This window comes from Lepidothrix coronata, unplaced genomic scaffold, assembly GCF_001604755.1.
Source record: "Lepidothrix coronata isolate B3197 unplaced genomic scaffold, Lepidothrix_coronata-1.0 Scaffold100, whole genome shotgun sequence".
In the NCBI taxonomy this organism is placed as follows: Eukaryota; Metazoa; Chordata; class Aves; order Passeriformes; family Pipridae; genus Lepidothrix; species Lepidothrix coronata.
This window is the reverse complement of record NW_016690280.1, coordinates 2,302,662-2,316,327: the sequence shown is the minus strand read 5'-3', so window position 1 is coordinate 2,316,327 and position 13,666 is coordinate 2,302,662. Positions and strand designations below refer to the sequence as shown.

Sequence of the window (13,666 nt, the reverse complement as noted above, 5' to 3'; positions counted from 1 at the left end):
TGTTTAAGAAACAGCTGGGCATGGCACTCAGTGCTTTGGTCTGACCACCATCTCCGTGGGCAGTTCCAATGTCTAGCTAACAAGGTGGGGATCAGTCAAAGATTGGACTCGATCTTGGAGGTCTTTTCCAACCTAAATGATTCTGTGAACCTGTTTAATACCTCAAACTAACCTAAGAACAGCAGCAGACAAGCCACAGGCTGTTTCTGTCCTATCTATAGGATTTAGCAGCATATAATGTCTTTACTACACAGGTAGAGTACCACCCCAGGATCCTCGACATAGCTACTACTGTTTGCCCCACTAAGCTCCCAGAAAACTACAAAGTCTTTTTTTTCAGAAGGAAAGACATATTTCTCCAGTCCTTGCAGACTTTTCTATAACCTGATTTGTGAAGATTTATTTCCCTTCTCTACAGCTTCCCATCAAAGCAATGGAGTCAGTAAGGTTATCTATGCTTCTTTGGAGTGAGCTTATGCAAATAAATCTGGATATTTAAATCAGTTTCTTAACAGAATGTCAAAAAATGTCTACGTAGAACTACTTCTTTAACAGCTGGTGTGTTTGTTATGTCGCTCTCACTGTGGATCACAGTACTGTCACCTCCTCCAGAGCAGGCCAGATGAGCAGGAGCAGCTGGTAACACAAGAGTCTCATACTAAAAGCCAATATCCAGCTAAAGCTTTCATAATTCCTAGCTTATATACCCATGAACTATAGCACTCGATAATCAAATTGGATAACATTTCTGCCTCAAAGGGCTTTCTGTCAAATCAAATACCACAAATGCAACAAGCTGAATGAGCCATCAGACAGTTTAGAGCCTCTGGAGAAGGGCAGGTGGACCTTTGCTTCAAGTGCGAACCAGATCTTCCTCCTTCCCCGTTATGGATTAGACAGGTAACCCTGTAAGACACCCCACAAGATGTGTTCCCCTGACAAAGCCCAGAGTTATCTCTAACAACTGAGCTAAAACCTGAAGCATTTGGGGAAACATCCCCTTTGCTGTCAGTCAGTCTTATGTGAGCTTTTCCCTCCCACCCCATTTCTTGGAGCATCTTTCACCTATTTCTAAAAATAACATTAGGAATAAAATTTGGCATGTTAAATCCATGCAAGTGCTCCACAGTGAATTTCTTCCTTTTCCCTCAAAACAGAAGCATATGTTGCTTGTACCATTAGTCTTTTACTGCTCTTGTAAGTCGGGGGAAACTGTCCCAGTTTGGTCAAAGCATCTGTTGGAAAAGTTTCCGTGCACACAGAACCCACCCAGGGCATGGAGAACCTGGCAGTGCAGTCCCCAGAAGGAGACATCTGGATTGGACTGGAGGTCCAAAGCTGTTGATCTCCAGGTATCCACCTCTGACTGTGTGCCTGTGCTTCCATACAGATGTGTGGGAAGACAGACACACAATCAGAAACAAGCACTGGACCAGCACAGAGAGACCCTCAACCAGCAGAGCATGAGCTATGAGCAGATAGAGGCAAGTATTCAAGGATCAAAATGTTGAAATTACATCAGTATTAGGAAAATCTGGCAATATATGATAATACTTTCTTTTTTAATTTCATTTTGATTAAGAAAATATCTAAGAGATAAAGACAACTGTTTAAGTGTGGAGAGATGACGAAGATTTGGAATGAACTGTGAGGAAAGGAGCAGGAGTGCCCAACAGAAGTGCTAAGGAAGGATAAAAAAATCACCACAACAGTCTATCTGAATGTTCAGAAACTGTTCTCAGTGGAAATATTGGGATTTGAGGATGGTCAGGCTTCATGGGAGGAGGACAGAAACGATAATCCATCAAAGAAAGAACACGGACCAAGGCCTGCAGAGGCTGAGGCCAGTGAGGAGAACGTGGCACACATGCCCTGTTTGGTTTGTTAAACTGTAAACACTCACAGCTTCAACAGGGAAAGCAAAATCCTCCCAGGGAGACACAGTCAGAGAAACAGTGATGGGTAATGACTTGAAGCCAGTCAAGAGAAGCAAACTAAATGTTTTACAAATTGAACTAATAATCAAAAATATTTTCTTTACACAATTGCTTCCCTGTTGAGGATCAGTTGCTAACAAAGTACTTTTCTAAGACAAATTAAATGCAAATAACAGTTCACTACCCATAAAGTTTCTTTTAATAATAGTCCCAAGGGCTTCCCTCCCCACAATCAGTGAGTAGTATTCTACTTAAATCAAATGAGTTGCATTTCAGATCTATTTTGTTCCAATTTCCTCATAAGGTATCTTGTAATTTGGTATCAAAATCTAGACACAGTTCATCCTAACATTTTCTTTGCATCATTCTCTAGTGTAATCCTTCCAGCAGCTGAATTACAATAGTGCTTGGAAGAGTCAGTACAAAGGAGAGGTGCAGAAAACCAAGGAAATCAGGGAGGGGGCAAGGGAAAATGTATTGCATCTAAGCAGCAAACAATTTGAATTACATTAAGTAGCATAGGCTTACACAATTTAAATTACATTAAGTAGCACAGGTTTACCCAACAACAGGAAAATGGCAGAATCTTATCTGTTATTGCTAGTTTTCAGCATTTTTATTTCCTAAGGTGGTTATGTTTGGTCAAGACAATAACAGTATTTTGGAAAGGAAGTGACACTGGACAGTGTTAAAGATTTACAAATGAAATAATTCACTGGAGAATTAGGTTTTCCTAATGAGAAAATAAAGGAGCACCCAGATTTTATATATACAAAAGCAATAGCTATTACTGCAGTGCTGAGAGCCTTCAGAGCAGTGTAACATTTCTAGAGCCCCTGTGTGAGCTCTCCAAATGCTGTGTGTAGATAGACAGACAGATATAAAGACAACGCTTGAAACTAAGACAAGTTTTAATCTCCTTCATGAAAGGAAAAAGGGTAAAATGAACACTACAAGAAAAACTACATCTCCTGATAGAAATTCAAGTTATAGCTTTAAGCAGTTGCATAATAAAACACCAGGCTACGGACTCAAAGCCACGTTATAAAGGTTGATCACCATCACTTAAAGTCAAGCTTGTGCTCCCACGTGAGCCACCTGCCAGACATGCCATGTGCTGGTGTTAAATGATGTATGTGGTCCCTCCGGGGTCCAAAGGGGGGGGTCATCAATCACTTGTGCCACCCCGGCATTCAAAGCCAACCAGGCAAAGAGCGCTTTGTCTCAAAGCAGGAGCAGGGAATGCACCTTCCCTGTTTCTCCAGTCTGTCCTCAACTCTTACCCAACACCTTCCTCCAAAATGATTTAATTGAACAGAAGAAACTGTAGCAAGTAAAATGCAAGTTACTCTGGTAATTCCAGGCAGCTCTGGACAAGTCGTACAGGCACGACACTTCCCTGCCTCTCTGCCTACACGAAGCACTAAATCTTCACCAACTCAATCCAGAGGCTTCACAGCGTGAGATATAAAACACATGAGATGATGTATGAATAAGGGTGTATGAATGTGCTGGACAAAGAGAAAAATTGTCTCTAATTACCAGCTATGACACCGTATTTTCCATTTCTCCCATCATTTTCAACAGCAACTGCAGAAGAAATCAAGAGAGCTTGGTATTTCCAGGCAGCTCATCACTCATCGCCCCTCACTTTTCAAAGAAGCCAGAAGTGTTGCAGCAAGAAATAAAAGCTTCAGCTTTTGAAATCTTCTCCCCCGATGGCATTCCAGATCCAAACATCCCACACCTCATCCCAACACATGCAGGATCTGTTCAGATGACCAACAGTCTGCTTTGCACTGGGATATGCTGCAACAACCCAGGTCGCCTCCCACAGAAATTGAAACCAGGTCAGTGTATTTTGTCTAATGTGAGGTGCATTCACAGCCCAGAGCCAGCTGGCAAGAGGTGAACTTCAGCCTCCAGTCTGTTTGTGAAGGTTTTATGAGGACAATTCCTCTGTCCTGAGAACTGCAAGAGCAGGACAGCAAAGCACTGGTTACAAACACTTGGGGTAAGCGGTGTTGGATAGAGCAATAATGCAAACAAAGCCCCTGTGAAGTTGCATGCTGTTATTTGCCTCAACACTCCAAAGAGTACTTTTCAAAGAAAAATTTTTGCATTGGTCTCCCACCAAAAGCTCAGCACTATTTCCCAGAGTTGATTCTAAGGCTTTATTATAGAAAGGAAGCCAGAGAGGGACTTTCCATCAGGAACTGTAGTGTCAGACCAGGTATAATAGGTTCAAACTGAAAGAGGAGACACTGAAGTTGGATATACAGAAAAAATTATTGTGAGGGTGGCGAGGCCCTGGCACAGGTTGCCCAGAGAAGCTGTGGCTGCCCCATCCCTGGAAATGTTCAAGGCCAGGTTGGATGGGGCTTGGAGCAACCTGGTCTAGTGGAAAGTGTCCCTGCCCGTGGCAGGGGGTGGAACGAGATGAGCTTTAAGGTCCCTTCCAACCCAAACCATTCTATGATTAACAGTTTACAAAAGCTCTGTGGTTGCTCCTGAGCCCTGCCTGCCCACTCAGCTTCCTGCTGGAAGCACAGGCAGAGGAGTTCTCAATCATCTCAGTTAAGGTTCTGATACAACACCTCTCCTCTGGACAGAGAAAAATGCCTGAGCATCAGACACCTTTGTGGAGTCACCACATCCTACTGCCTTGGTCAAGGGGTGATCAGAGATGAAGAAAGAACACTGCCAGGCCGGGCAAAGGACAGATGATGCCCATCTGTCTCTATTATATCCCATCATAGGAATCCTAAAGCCACAAATTCTCCTTCCACGCAGTAGGAAAAACAGCAGTAGCTCTTTGGCTGCTCAGTGTCAGCTTCAGCCTCACAGGGAAGTTCCAGCAGTACTGTGGTGAAATAGCTTTGAGGGACAGACATTATCAACACAATTACATGTCAGCACTGTTTACGCTGGAATTTAAACTGTTCCTGTCTTTGGCAGATGAATGTTTTCAGCTGGATACAGAACAGGATGAAGATTTACCCATTCCCAAATCACAGTGTGCAAGCACCAAGACCTTTAATCTGTTATCATCTACAGTGCACAACTAGACTATCTTTTTTAAAACCTATGACAAGAACCATTAAGGAAGCTGTCAGCAACATGAAAAATACTCTAGTTGAGATAGGCTGCATAAAGTACATGCTTCTTTTGACTTCTGCAAAGCATAGCTTAAGCTAAAACTCAATTGCAGCTGAGGGCTTGGCACCAAGGCAGCATCTCACATGCAAAACAAATGCACTATAGAGCACAGCAGAGCTGTAAGAATGCAGTAGGAAGCTGCACAGACATTACCTAAAAGAAAAAAAAAAAAAACACCCCAGTGATTTCTGTATCTCATGATGAGGAAGAATGTAACTCAGCAACTTCACTTTTAAAGTACTAAAACCCTTTTGTACCTTCCCCTTGATTCAGTTAACAGGGAAACTTTAGACACATCAGATAAAAGCGTAAAAGGTGAGTTCCTCTGACTGGACAACCTTGTGCTGGTGCATTGCCATGATGTGGGCACCTGCCTGCTGCTCTGTGAGAGTTTACTGGGGGCTGACATCACAGAAACACAGGATGATTTAGGTTGGAAAAGAGCTCCAAGACCATGGAGTCCAACCTTTGACTGATCATCACCTTGTCAATGAGACCAGAGCACTGAGTGCCATGTCCAGTTGTTTCTTCAACACCTTCAGGGAAAAGGAACAGCATCAAAAAACTTAAAATTGCAAGTGCTTCCCCACACACTGACAGCTGAGTTCTGCATGCTTTGAGCAAGGCCCAAATTAGGGTCTGGCTCAGCAGGGTTTAAAACAAAGCTTTGCTTTTATGCTGGCCTAAGCCATGGGAGCAGTGTGGGCAGTGCTGGCCTCTGTCAAGCAGCCACAGCCCGACCACACAAGGTCACCACAAATCCTCCGAGTTGGTGACAGACAGGGACATCTGCTGTACATCTGGGCCGTGTTTAACACACCATGAGTATTTCCAACACTGGCAAAATTTTCATGGGGAAAAAACCCCAATCGAACAAACAATGAAAGGCAGCCCTATCTTTCATGCTGCTAGAATTACATAAAATATTAGACTGATAATTTTTTTAAATAATGCAGCCCACTCTACCCTGATGAGGTGTGACCACACTGAAAGCCAGCAGGCACACCCTGAGCAGGTCCATGTGCAATGTGTGTACACACGATGCTGAACCTTCTGAAGACCTTCTGGATGATGCCACCAGGGGATTTACTTTATTACAAGTAAACCCAGATTTCATAAGAATCACAGAATGGTTTGGGTTGGAAAGAGACCTTAAAGATCATTTTGTTCCAACCCCCCTGCCCTGGGCAGAGACACCTTCCACTAGGTTGGATTGCTCCAAGCCCTGTCCAACCTGTTCTTTTAACATTTCCAGGGACGGGGCAGCTACAACTTCTCTGGGCAACTTATGCCAGGGCCTCACCACCCTCACAGGGAAGAATTTCTTCCTAATATCCAATCTAGCCCTACTCTCAGTTTGAAGCCATTACCCCTTCTATCACTACATGCTCTTGTAAAACATCCCTCTCCATCTTAGGTTTTCCCCTAAAGTAAAATTGCTTCGGAGGAGCTGCAGAAGTCAGCACAATTCTCAGATCCCATCTCAGCACAGTGTTAATTTGCATCAGGCTTGGTTGAATTAAACCCTTCCACAAAATTCTGAAACTCAACAAGGTCTCTGTAATACAAGGTGTAATGCACGAGGCAGATGGCCAATTGCAGGCTCCCAAGGACTACTTGGGTGAACATGGCACTGCTGGCCATGTCACTTCTGCCATGCACAGCAGTCACAAATTCCAGAAGGGAACGAATAAAAAAAGTCTCCAAGTTGGTAACTGTTTTTGCAATGACCAATAATTAAATTAGCTTAGTTAAAGGATCTAACACCACGTCTTGAATTTATTCCAGTGTCACAGTTATTGGCAGGGATAAAGTTTCACATTAGCCAATTAACTAAATGCACTATTACTGTATCTCAGCTGCTTAAGCTCATCAGTTAATTAAGAGCTCAGTATAAGCTGAAAATAGGACTCTTACCTGACACACATACCAAACATACACTACATTAACAATTTAATTTTACAGTTCCATATTACATTCCTCAGGTGCCATTTGGAAAACTGAAAGGCAATTGCTTGCTTTAAAGAACAGGTGAAAAAGACATAAGCAAACATTTACAGATTTAATCTAAGAAATTGTATTTCTTAGAATGATACTTGCTGTTTTATTAAGTTCTATTTTACAAGGTAGTTTCTCATGATAAAGTTAGCATTTCACACTCATTACAAATCAATCTTTGGATGCTTTCAACTTGGTTCCTATTTAAGAAGTGTTTTATAGAATCAGAGAACAGATTGGGTAGGAAGAGACCTTTAAAGGTCATCTAGTCCAACCCCCCTGCACCTACCACTCATCTTCCCAAGGATTATATGCCCTTGGCATTTCTGAGGAGTGGGTCTGACAGTGCTGGGTCTGAACAAGGCAGATCTGTGAGCACAGAGCTGTGCCAGACACCTACAGACAGATGTGCAACGGTGGGATAACACATCCTTGATGCTCCTCAGATGTCAAGCTGCTTTCTGCAAAGTAATCTCTCAACCAGCCCTTAACAGTAGGTGGTGATTTCTTTAACAGCTGTCAAGTCAGCCTGTCACACACAGCACCAGCACACCAGTGATTCAGTAGCAGAAAATCCAATACCCCACTTGTTGAAGTTTATCCTTTCAGGTCACACAGCACACATCATGACACCATGGCTTAAGACACCAAGGCTACTTAAGACTGCCCCAGAATATGGACTTCTACCACCAAGCCCATCTTTTTGGAGTATCAGTCCTTCCTGGTACATTTACAGTCACAAGATTAAAAAAAACTCAAACGTTCAAGGCCTTGCAAGAGTGAGACTTTATTGTCCATGTCAGGTTGATTTAAAAAAAAAAAAAAATCAACACATTATGGTCTAGTTGACAAGGTGGTGATCAGTCAAATGTTGGACTCAATTTTGGAGGTCTTTTCCAATCTAAATGATTCCATGATTAGTAAAAAGCAATTTGTCCTGACATTAACAAATCAGTATGACCACAGAAACTAAATGATCACATCACTGAGCCTCCAAACAGCGAGGCACCAAAAGAACTAGGAAAGTTCCATTTTAATGTTCATCCACTTGACTGTGCCCACTGCAATTGAGCAGGGCAGAAGTCTGACAGATTGGTGGCTTAACGCCCCAGCGAAACCCAAAAACATTCATTTACTTCTCTTTTATAGTCAATACTTTCTGGATCCGTAATCTAGTTAATAAGCTTGAAAATTTATTCATGGAACTACATATGCTTCCAGTCTAAGCAAACTCCAGCCTCGAGTGCAAGAGCACGTCATCTAAAACAAGTGGGGAAAAAAAAAACCAGCAAAGGAAAAATCTTGATGCAAGTTAGATTTTAAAATAAGGAATTTTGAAACTAAACTCCTATCTGTACATCTGGAAAGTTATCCCCCAAGAAACACCAGCACCCAAGACTGGATAAAGCCTGGCAGCTGGAAGATCCACAAGTAGTTGTAGCTGGCTTTTCAAAAACACTTATGACCTACCTCTTAGCCATAGGGAACTCCTACCTTTCAAGTACACATTTTGTTAGGAAATCATATTTATCCCAGAGTTAGAGACAAGTAATAATACATAAGGACATTAGTGGATTGCTCAGATAATTAGAAAAACATCCTCCATCTTCCTAAGCTGAGATGAAAAATGTGCAAATCTTTGTTGCAACTTGTATGTCTCATACATCCAGAGGAAAGAAGGAAACCTCTCCTGTAAATGGGAGCACTTGAACAAAGCAGCCTTAAAACTACATCCTTTCAAGGCCTTTTTATCCCCCTATGGATGTATTCAGGGAAAAAAATAGACCTATTACAGCTTATGGTCAAGGATTATTGATGTAATTGTAGAATGGTTTGGGTTGGAAAGGACCTTGAAGATCATCCAGTTCCAACCCCATGGACAGGGACACCTTGCACTAGACAAGGTTGCACAGAGTTCCATCCAACCTGTCCTTAAACACTTCCAGGGATGGGACATCCACTTCTCTGGTCTGTGTGAGTGAATCCAACTCTAAGAATCTAAAGGTGCACAAATTAGGAGCATAATCAAAGCAACCTCCCCTGAGCAACACCAAACACAGACATCAGCTCCTGCTGTGAACCTCCTTCTTCAGGAGCCTGTGGCTCTCTCTGAGACGGAAGGACCTTGGAGTAGAGACAGGAAACTGCCCTCTTCATTTAAATTGCTCAAATGAAGATAGATTAAAGTAGCCAGAGCCTTTCCACCTTTAGCAAATTAATCTGATCTCTTTCAAAATTCCCTGAGCACATAAGGCTTTAGCTCTATTAATGGCCTGGGTGATGCTTGTTCAGTGTTTCCAGCAGACACAGCAGCACATCCCTTAAGTAACTTCTCTTCCTTTCAAACGAAGGGAGCACTACGGAACATAATTTGATTGAAAACGCATTTAATTCTCAACAACTCAGGGCAAGCTAAAAACTGGCAGCACAATGATTATGTTGGCAACGCTCTCGGCTGTTACGTATCCACTAATAGCTGAAGTAGGTCTTGGCCACGGGCTATGCTTGTCTTTTCTAAAAAGGTACTCACTGTAATGCTCGAAGGAGCTTATTTCTCCAGTGTCATCTACTCACAAGCAAAAGCAGTACTGTTTGTCAGGACAGATGCACTTTTCCTACTTTTTCCCCAACCCTGTAGACAGGAGCAATGTAATAGCAGATTAGAGTAAGTGTATGATGATTAGAGACTTCAGAGTTTCTGCAAGAAAAGTCTTTGGTTCTGAGTTAAGGCAGAACTCTCCACTATTAGACAGACCCTCTTCTCACCCCTCCTCCCCTTCAAGGGAAAATAAGCTTAGTTTCAAATTTAAGGATGAGAACTTGAACTGGTAATGAGGGAAAATGCATTAGTAAAGAGAGTCTTATTTCAGCCTTTTGAAAACAAGAGCCTGTTGGTCCCATGGTTTTTCAGTGCAGGTATAATTATTTTTCAGTGAAGGGACCCCTCAAAGCATTGAGTAAAAAAAAAAAAAATCCCACCCTAACCGGTTGATTGCTGGCTATAGAAGTTAGAATAATTCACAAAAATGGCTGGATGCAAATACATTGCAAATTCACTAATTACTATGCTCTAATGAGCAAACCATGCCCATGAAGTGCTGACTCTGCAGCTCTGATCAAGGGCATCTCAAACCCCAGACCCAGCAGAAGTGGGGGCACATTTCAGACCTGTCTAAAAGCTAAGGATGAACATGAGAAAAATGCACTAGGAAATGTTCACACCTGAGTACTGTTCACACCAGCTCCCCCAGCTGAAAAGAGTCCATTCATAGGGGCTCATTATTTAGCATCAAAAGTGTTTATAACACATAATAATCTGTGCTGAAATATCTCGATGGAAAAATGTTTTGTGAGAAAAAGGGTTCCTTATTTACCAACCTTCAACTTAGACAAGTAAAAGACGGAAAGTTTCAAAATCCAAGAGAAGAAATTACGCAGATGCCTCAATCTGAATTGCATGGCAAGAGTTCCTTCAGCTGGAAAGAAATCACCCGATTAATTTATAATAATGCAATGAGACATGTGAAAGAAGGAAGGGTGAGTGCACTGAGCAGACAGAAGTTCACTTTATCAATGGAAGATGAATTCAGCTTGGAAATTTGGCAGGCAGAGCAATCAGATAGCGAGAGCATACTTGAGTAGGCAAACCTGGAAAGAGTTTCAAGACAAGATTAGATCAGTTGGTAGAATTTCTAAGACAGAATATTCTGTTTGACATTGCACTGAGGTAGGAGATACAGAAGCTTTTGCTGTCTTGGACTTTGCACAACCTTATTTTAAGCTGAATTGTCACTACTTAATAGCATAGGTTTTTAACAGGCTTGATTATCAGACAGCCATACTCTGGACATATCTTGCCAAAAAAAGGCAAAGTAGGACACTGGTAGGAACCAAAATTCTTCCTCCCCCACTCCCAAATATCTATAATATTTTCCTAACTAATGTGAGCTCAATGTAAATTATTAACTCTTGGTAATAAGTTTCCCACCACAATAAGATAAAATGCTAATGATGTTCCTTTCATAGTCCTGTGGCACAATGTTTTCCCTGAATATAATTATCAGAAAAAGTATAATTGGAGTAAAAAAAAATTGCAGTTGCATTCCTAAAATAAAACACCTGTGTTCTTTGGAATGGATAAAGCAGAAAGAATTAATTCCATAAGTGAACAGTTCTACAGAACACAAAAGAAACACTTGTTGATTTTTCAAAGCAGTATTGTGAAAAGCTGTAAGCACCAATTTAAATATGTTTACTTATAAATTCTTGAGAAAAAGTTGCTCCCTGAGAGCTGATCATGACTGATCATGTCCTAGGATGGATGAAGGCTGCGAATGGCAAGTGTTTAGAGCTCACTCATTCAGCATGTGTAATCACTGCTCCAAGATGAAGTGATTAGCTGGGCCCCATCAATGGGATGGATACAGAGAGAGGGTTTCCTTTGGGGCTCAACTAATGGACCCCCAAATTTCCACTCCCCATTGGTTTGGTGAGCAGTCTCCATGTAGCAGGCTTGTCAAAAAAGCTTAGAAATCTCCACAGGCAGTACTGAGTGACACCTGTCATGCTAAAGATAAAAAAGAGAAATTTGGGTTCCTTGTTTAAGTGGATCACTGTGTTTTCCCCACTGCTGGGCACTGAATCTCCAAAGACCAGCAGAGTATTTCACTTTTCAAGCTGCCTAAAAAGCCAGGGTGATAACTTAATCATAAGCCATGACTTCTCCTCCCCAACTTAAACCTAGCTACTAGAACAACAGTATTTAGGAGAATTAGGTGCACAGCAGACAAGCCATTCTAGAAAGGGCATGAAACTTCCCAGGAAGACAAAGCACACATAAGTCTTGAGATTCACCTCTCCTAACATTATACTGTGGTGGGTGAAGGACTATGAAGCCAACCAATGCAGAAGTGAGATGGTACCTTGGAGCATTAATTACTGCTAACTAGGCAAGGTCAGACCAGCAGCAAGACGGTAGGGTTAGGTGTAAAGAATTCCCTTCTAGTCAAGCTTACTTGACCAAAAAATGGATAGGGACAGTTCAGAAAATTCAGAAGCTGCTTCCACCAAACCAGTAAGGGTCAGTTATCAAACTGCAAACTCGTTGGGGCCAGTGTTGTTCCTTTGGTTCAGTTTATTGGGTGCCCATGAGCCAACACCACAGAGACCCAGACTGTAACTCATACCTAGGAAGAGCACGATTCCAGCCCAAAGCCCAAAGAAACATGTTTTAAAGAGGAGACCAACAGGACAGAATCTATGAGAGACACACAGGGTGAAAACTCGGAGTTTTCCTTTAACTCTGAAAAGCACATTTTTGTAGCATTTCTCTCCATAAGAAACAAAAGGTAGACAAGTTTTTGGAACCTGTATCTAGACACATGGCATTATTTATATCATGATCTCTCCAAGGTGGTGGTGGCCCAGGCACTTCTAACACAGTTGAGAAGAACCTGGTTTGTTTTCTAAAGGTTCACGCCTTTTGGAAGAAAAAAGGATACCCCAAATACAGTTAAAAGTGTTTTTAGAGGTTTACAGGAAAATAGTCTTTCCATACACTGGATTGGTTTATCTCACTTTGAGACAAATTGCACTGGTTTAGAAAATGTCTATCATGAGCCAGAGTTCAAGACCTAGAAGATTATTTACACCTAGAGGACTCTCATTCTGGTATTGCCTTGCAATACCAATCCACAACATCCACGCTCGCTTGTTTTGACAGTGCTGCTGCTCCTTTTTCCTCCCAGAGGAGAGACTAAAATCATGTATTCCCTCTTGTTCCATTCTGAAGGAATTTCAGATAAAGCCAAAACCCGTGCCTGTAGTATTTTTGGAGCTATTTTAGTGCAGTAATATCAGTACAGCAGCTGAAGTGTCCTGGATACACACAAGGAACGTGCTTGTTTGGGATGCGTTAAGGCAGCGCTGGGATGTTGCAGTAACATCCGTGAGGCCATCCAATATGTGCCTGATTGAAAGCATGTGATGCTAATAAAGCAGTGAGATTTCAATACTCATGTGGTTTTCTGTTGCAATGCAAGCTTTTTTGGCACCAGAACTAGTTTTAGATTTGGATAAACATACAGTGGAGATCTAAAGATGTGAAAAGCCAACACACAAATGAGTAAGAGAACTTATCTCAAATGAGCATTTAAACCTGTCTTAGAATAATATCCAATATTGATCAGCACTTTACAGAAGATATTTTTGTTCTCTAAACGCTTGCATTTATAGCAACCCATGTTCTTTTAAAGTACTTCTGTAGGCACACAGCAAAAAAAATTTTACCAAAAAAAAAAAAAAAAAAATAAAAAATCAGTCTGTTGTGTATTTTACCAAGCCAAGTTATCAACATGCAATTCATGAGTGAAATCCAACTCTTAAAAAAAATAAAGTTTAAATAGCTATGTGACAGCTTTTCTCTTCTTCACCCTTCCAAGTGCTAAACCTCAGTTGGGACCTGTGATTTACCAACTGTTTAATGAGCAGGTTTGCTCATTACATGCGCTGGAAGTACGAAAATGCACAGGCAAAGGAAGAGATTCGCTCACCCTCAGCCATCAGGGCATTGG

General features: G+C 41.7%; 1 protein-coding gene across 4 annotated transcripts in view; it reads right to left on the bottom strand.

The window, feature by feature from the left end:
- Nucleotides 1-13,666, bottom strand: part of UBTD2 (ubiquitin domain containing 2) — a 52,403-nt gene that overhangs the window by 28,824 nt on the left and 9,913 nt on the right. Inside the window, exon 1 of one of the 4 annotated variants that reach the window (XM_017822973.1) lies at nucleotides 5,435-5,486. The exons of 1 other annotated variant lie outside the window; for it this stretch is intronic. The gene's annotated coding sequence lies outside the window, so the exon portion shown is untranslated. Of the gene's footprint in view, nucleotides 1-5,353; nucleotides 5,487-13,666 lie in introns of those variants that run through there. 2 more of the 4 variants (XM_017822971.1, XM_017822974.1) reach the window with 2 other exon arrangements.